The 6991-nt window shown below is 46.7% G+C and overlaps 1 pseudogene; it reads right to left on the bottom strand.

Moving 5' to 3' along the window:
* Window positions 1-279: 279 nt before the first annotated feature.
* On the bottom strand, window positions 280-397 carry LOC124555145 (annotated as a pseudogene).
* Between the last annotated feature and the right edge of the window lie 6594 nt (window positions 398-6991).

The raw sequence follows: 6991 nt of genomic DNA, 5'->3' as shown, positions 1-6991 counted from the left end.
CCAGGAGTGTATATGTTTAATATCAAACTCTTCAGAAAGGTGTGCGATACAAAATGAACATATTTCTGAAAAAGCAAGCACTCCGTCATCAGGCAACAAGTGGCCCATCGGGACCATCCGACCGCCATGTCATCCTCAGACGAGAATGCGGATAGGAGGGGCGTGTGGTCAGCACACCGCTCTCCTGGTCGGTACGATGATTTTCTTTGACCGGAGCCGCTACTGTTCGGCCCAGTAGCTCCTCAATTGGCATCACGAGGCTGAGTGCACCCCGAAAAATGGCAACAGCGCATGGGGGCTCGGATGGCCACCCATCCAAGTGCCGGCCACACCTGACAGCGCTTAACTTCGGTGATCTGACGGGAACCGGTGTATCCACTGCTGCAAGGCTGTTGCCCTATTTCTAAAAAACCGATTTTTAAATGTTTGACGTTCTATCTCAAACGCTCGAGGAGGTGGGTGGGGGGGGCACTATCTAGTTTTTGACCCGGTTGCCGTCCTCTTAATTGGCTGATGCATGTCGCGCGTGCTCCACGGCACGTTCGCTTCTACTGCAGTTAATTTGCTCTTGAAACACAATTTCGAGGAGTCCGTAATGAAGGCATAACTATTTTTCAAAATTTTTCATTAGACTCTGTTGTCGTACTTGTGTTTATAATGATTACCAGCGTCGTTCAGGTTTATACTGAAGTGTACATACGTTTATCCTTTTTACATGGATATTTCAAATTAGTTATGTAAGAACGAATTTAGCATAACCTTTGTTTGTTTTAACGAATCTGAAGATGTTCTAAACTTGATCGACACATGTAATATTTATAAACACAAATGCGAAAATAGACTGCAACCGCATCTCTGTACTTACAATGTCAGGTAACTGTACCTGCAAGTGTTTAAATAGCGAAGCCCATGATCATCTAAGTAAGGCGGGTGAAGCGAAAAAAGTATACTGAAGTGACAAGTCATGGTATAGCGATATGCACATATAGAGATGGCGGTAGAACCACGACGTACAGAAGGTATAAAAGGGCAGTGCATTAGCAGAACTGTCATTTGTGATTCGTGTGAAAAGGTTTCCCACGTGATTATGGCCGCACGTTAGGAATTAACAGGCTTTGACGGCGGAGTGGTAGTTGGAGCTAGAAGCATGACATATTTCATTTCGGAAATCGCTAGGGAATTCAGTATTCCGAGATCCACAGCGTAAAGAGTTGTGCCGAGAATACCAAATTTCAGGTAGTGGTCGACGGCCTTCACTTAAACACAGAGAGCAGCGGGGTTTGCGTAGCGTTGCTAATGCTCACAGACAAGCAACACTACGTGAAATAGCCGCAGAAATCAATATGGGTCGTATGACGAACGTATCCGTTAGGAGAGTGCGGCGAAATTTTGCGTTAATGGGTTATGGCGGCAGACGACCAAAGCGAGTGCCTTTTGTAACAGCTCGACATCGCCTGCAGGGCCTCTCCTGGGCATATGAGCATATTGGTTAGACCCCAGACGACTGAAAAACCGTGACCTGGTCAGATGAGTTTCGATTTCAGTTGTTAGGAGCTGATAGTAGCGTTCAAGTGTGGCGCCGAACTCCAAGACGGCCTCAAGATGTCAAGGGGTCAAATTGTCGACAAAAGCCAGTGCAAGTTGGTGGTGGCTTCATAATGGTGAGGGATGTGTTTATATGGAACGGAATGGCTCCTCTGGTCCAACTGAACCGATCATTGACTGGAAATGTTTGTGTTCTGCTACTAGGAGACCATTTGCAGTCATTAATGGACTTCATGTTCCTAAACAACAACGAAATGCCACGATTGTTGGCGGTTGGTTTGAAGAACATTCTGGACGTTTCGAGAGAATGATCTGCCCACATCATCGCCTGATATGAATGGCATGGAATATTTATGGGACATAATCGAGAGATCGGTTCTGGTTCAGAATTTCTGCAGGTGTCTTCTGACTTGTTGAGTCAATGCTACCCCGAGTTGCTACACTACGCCGGGCAAAAGGATGTTTTGTCACCTCACTGTGTGATCGGTTGAGTAACAGAGTGACGCGAGGCTAACGAGGAACCCATTGTCATGAACAACGCAGGACTGAAATGCGTTGATATATTGTTAGAGCATGCAAAATAACATTTTTTGCCAATACTGATGTTTTGACAACACAGAAAACGAGAATCATCATCAAGAAAAGAGACTGAAAACAGAAACAGAAAAAAATTGCGCGTTTATTTGCCGAAAGTGAACGGAAAGCCAGTGACACGAAATCCATTGTGTTATAAGTGTAATTTTGTGAATACTTTGTCAGTTTCTGGGGAGTAATGCGTAAGTAACGCAGTTTGATTTCCAGCGTGGCATTTGGCATGTTTGGAAATACAGCAAATAGATGCTATTCGTATAACAAAAAAATGGCTCTGAGCACTGTGGGACTTGACTGCTGAGGTCATCAGTCCCCTAGAACGCAGAACTACTTAAACCTAACTAACCTAAGGACATCACACACATCCATGCCCGAGGCAGGATTCGAACCTGCGACCGTAGCGGTCGCACGGTTCCAGACTGTAGGACCTAGAACCGCTCGGCCACTCCGGCCGGCTTCGTAAAACAATCTGTGTATTTAGGATTATACATGTTTTTGTGTTATCCTTTCTGTCTCGGGCCCGAATTAAACAGGATAATCGGGAACTTGCTGCATTTATTACTTATCATCTGCCGTTCGAAAAATGGTTCAAATGGCTCTAAGCACTATGGGACTTAACATCTGAGGTCATCAGTCCCCTAGACTTAGAACTACTTAAACCTAACTAACCTAAGGACATGATACACATCCATGCCCGAGGCAGGATTCGAACCTGCGACTGTAGTAGCAGCGCGGCTCCGGATTGAAGCGCCTAGAACCGCTCGGTCACAGCCGCTCGCCTGCCGTTCGACATCAACTGGTATGTAGAGGTCTCGCCCTGACTTATGATCTCCAACTATATGCATTCACATTATGGTTCCTGCGTGTTTTTTAATGACATTATAAGATTGTCATCTTAATCTTTCCGTATCTTTGGAATACCTCAAAGGATATGAATATTTATGGAGTGACCATAGGATACTACTAACATCAAGACGAAATAATCATTTAAGGCTGGTGTGACACTGTTTATATTTCGCGCTAAGGCATAAACTTCAGTTTCGTGCGTATTTTTTCTGTTTTATGCACATATGTTTATTAATAATAGCAACGGCTGAATTGTTGTTACTGCAAAGGAAATTCGAAATTCGTCAATGGATAGAAAGTTACTTCTCATAGGCAAGTACCTCAAAGGTTTAATTATAGTCATCATACTAGCAAGAGGTGCTTTCTGTGTCGATTAACATCGACACAATAAAGAAGGCAAAAAACTGTACGGTTTCATTAAGTAACTGTAATGCCATGTATTTACGAGACAAGTACAAGAAAAACTGGACAGTATGGGGGTCTATTAAATTTATACGATGTTCACCTGCAGATAAAATTTGTATACGGCAGTCTGACTCATTAGGTCAGAATTACACAGATTTCCAAAGTACTACTTGTTTTAAGGTAGGAAACTATAGTAGCTACTAGTGCTTATGACGTGTCAGTGAGTATACGCGATTAATATTATAGTTAATCTAAGTGGCTGAGTAAGTCCGCCTTCTGCGTCGTAGCAGCTCGTAAGTGCCTAGTGCTCCGGCCGCGTTCCGTTAGCGATAGCTTTATTTTCATCTGTGAGGCTCCACATAGCAGTGTATTGCTTACTACAGATCAAGATGGCTCTTTCCTAGCGGAAGGCGACAGTCAGGTTCACGTTCACTGCGCAACATACAAGACCGAAACCACACGAAATCGAACGTTTAATGGGCGATGTCGTGAAGCTAAATCCACGGGAGATGATTGGGCTCCACGCGTCTATAGTGTGGAGTGTAGTACACGTCAAATTTAAAGACGAAGCAACGTGCAACAGTCTCATTCATCGATCCACCAACGGTTATCGTTTTTGCCACACTGATGGAAACGTGTCGATAGGAGGTTGTCGCGCCATCGTAATTTACGGTGGCCAACCGGGGACCTGCTCTGGCTGCGGGCAGGAATGTCTCCACCGAACTCACTGCCTTCGGCGACGTCTTGTACAATTTCCTCGGGACACCAGCACCTACCACAGCAGAGGACATTTCTGCCTACTATGTACGTGGAAGAACTTGGGCGACGTGCGTGACAAGCCGCTGCCTAAGGAGCCTATCATACGAGTATCGCCCACGATCTCACGTCATCGAGGGCGAAGATGATTTTATCACACCAACAGCCAGATGCCCCAAAACAGCTGCAGAGTGAAGGTCTTCCCACGCTCCCATCGAACCTATCTTCAGATATGAAAGCGGATCCCTCTGCAGAAGCGGACGCGCGACTACGAAAACAGCCGTCGCCGACGAAGACGAGCAGCACAAGCGAGGTGGCCAACAAGATAGCGGGAATGATCAAGACCCGTCTCCACCGACTGGCAAGGACGATTTCCCATCGACAGCACCTTTGCTACACACCATAGAGGAGGCAGAATCTCAAGGAGAGGCGATGGAGACAACTTTACAGCAGGATGCCGTCCCACCTGTCAGCAGTACAAATGAACACACTCAATAGCGAGTGTCTCTATCAATTCATTGGGAGACTGGGCGCAAGAAGTGGACCAAACTGACGAGATGCAGGAAGTGGGCGTTCAGTCATGGCTCCACCCGACAATGAGTCAGGAGGGAACCTCGATAACGGTGGCCAATGAGGCGGTGTCGTGTGGTCCTGGTCCAGGAAAAATGCTACTTTGCCAGCCTTTTCGTTGGTGCATAACTTTATAGCTGTACACTGCCGACACGATGTCCCACGTCTACCGTACTGGAACAGTTAAAGTCAATGATATTAGCACCCCAGTAAAATTCCAAAAGATGCAATACATGCTACGGGCAGCGGACGTCGACATAGATAGGAGGTACGAAACAATACCCGTATAGAGTTTTATGGTTATGACGACTACCGTTTAACTGCCACCGACGGCAGCGGTGGCACAGCCATACTGTTACAGGAAGGAATAGTGGCGGACGATGTGGAATGCTTATCGACCTGTGGTGTTGCCCTGAACGTAGGGGCTGCACGCTTGGTGAATGTTTACGCGCCTCTGGCTCGGCGAAAAGAGACGGAAGCTCAGTTTTTTACACAGGGGAAGTGACACCGCTCTTCCGAGAACGCCAGGAGAATTACATTGTTGGTGGCGACTTCAACCGCCTTCTGCGGTACGAGGACCAATCCCCGCACTTTGTCCCCTGCCCAGCGTTACAGACGATGGTCCGGAACCTTGAACTGCTTGATACCTGCTAAAGAAAGCACAGCGACGGTAGCGGATATGCGTACCTTATGAGCCATTCGGGTAGTCGGCGAGACAGGGTGTATCTGTCGCGTGGGCTAAGCACGGCGGCGATTGACGGCGAAGTGTGGCCTACGGCCTTTACAGACCACCAGCCTTACATCTGCACCATCGCTCTGTCAAGACAAAAGAACAGGCACAGCAAGGGTGCAAAAAAACTCGACGTTATCACGAGCGGGACGAGAACTGTTTACGGTGAAATGAAGACACATGGCGTCAATGTCAACAGGATCAACGCACGTACGATTCAATGCTTAAATGGTGACTCTGCTGTGTCAGAGCAGCATTACGCAGAACGTTCACACAATATGGCCAGCAAAAGTCACGTTGGAACTGGCGTCTTCCAAATTTTATTTCGCAGCCCTATATGAGCTAGCAACGCAGCCGACGTCTGCCGACCATCAGCGGGCAGTTCAACCTACCATTGCAAAACAACTGCGTCTTATGGCGGTAAAGGTGGAAGTTGTTAAGGTATGCGTGAGGATGCTTGATAGATTAAACAACGAACGACCGTCATTAAACTATACAGTGAGAGAAACGCGGTAGCGGCGACGTACACTTACATGGGATGTCGAAATGGACGACGGATCGCTGGCCACGTTGCAGAAGTATATTGCACCTGCTTTCACTCACCACCATCCCAGTCTCTGTGAAGAGGAACAACTAGACAGAATAGGAATCGCGGATGTGCTTGGAAAAGTGCCTGTGGCCGAATGTTCCACTGAAGAGGACGACCTTATGGTCGAAATTACCATAGATGATCTGGACGCAGGCAGTAGGGCAACAGGGCTATGGCCCCACATTGCATTGTTGCCAAATTTAATCAATATGGCGGATCTGAGATGGCAGAGATAGATGGGTCATCGTCATAGAGGGAAGTTCAAATCTTGGCGGGATAATAGGTCCACTAACCTAACCCCTCCCCTCCTCTCCTTCCTTCCTTCCCACCCATCACCAAGAAAATGGCGGGAAAATTTTGGCGGGAAAAATGGCGAGAAATAAGGTCACTGAGGCTACCTCCACTAACCTAAGTCATCCAGCCACCTCTGCTTCCTTGGAATTGGCGGGAAAAAGACAGTCTGTGCTGGGCTGCTGGATAGGATGAATGTAAGTCAGATGAACGGAGCTACGACAACATGTTCTCATTTCGACTGAATGATCAAAACACGGTCCTGTCACACTAACTCAGCTTAGCCTGTTCCTACACAGGTTGCAGACTGTCGTAGATACAGCCCTTTCCAGCTTCTGCTCAGTTCCGAATTAAACTTGAACGATCAGATGCGCAAAGCTGCAGGAATGGCAGGGCAGAGTCTGAGGATCAGTTGCAAGATGCATAGGGAACATCTAAAACCACATTGGATTTTACTGTAGTAGATAGGTTCCAAAATGGTGACTTGTTCAAGATATGAGAGTGCCAGAAATATGATTCACTAGTGACTGTAATCATTAAAAGACTTCTCCATAGGATCCAACACAGGTGTAGGGTTAAATGGAAAGACTAATTCTAAATTTCAGACAGCATTTCTACCAGAAAGTCTAACACTTGAGATCTGAAAAGCCTGTGTACATTTCTTACGA

The sequence above is a fragment of the Schistocerca americana genome, chromosome 1 (genome assembly GCF_021461395.2).
Source record: "Schistocerca americana isolate TAMUIC-IGC-003095 chromosome 1, iqSchAmer2.1, whole genome shotgun sequence".
NCBI lineage: Eukaryota > Metazoa > Arthropoda > Insecta > Orthoptera > Acrididae > Schistocerca > Schistocerca americana.
This window is presented reverse-complemented; position numbering and strand designations above follow the sequence as displayed.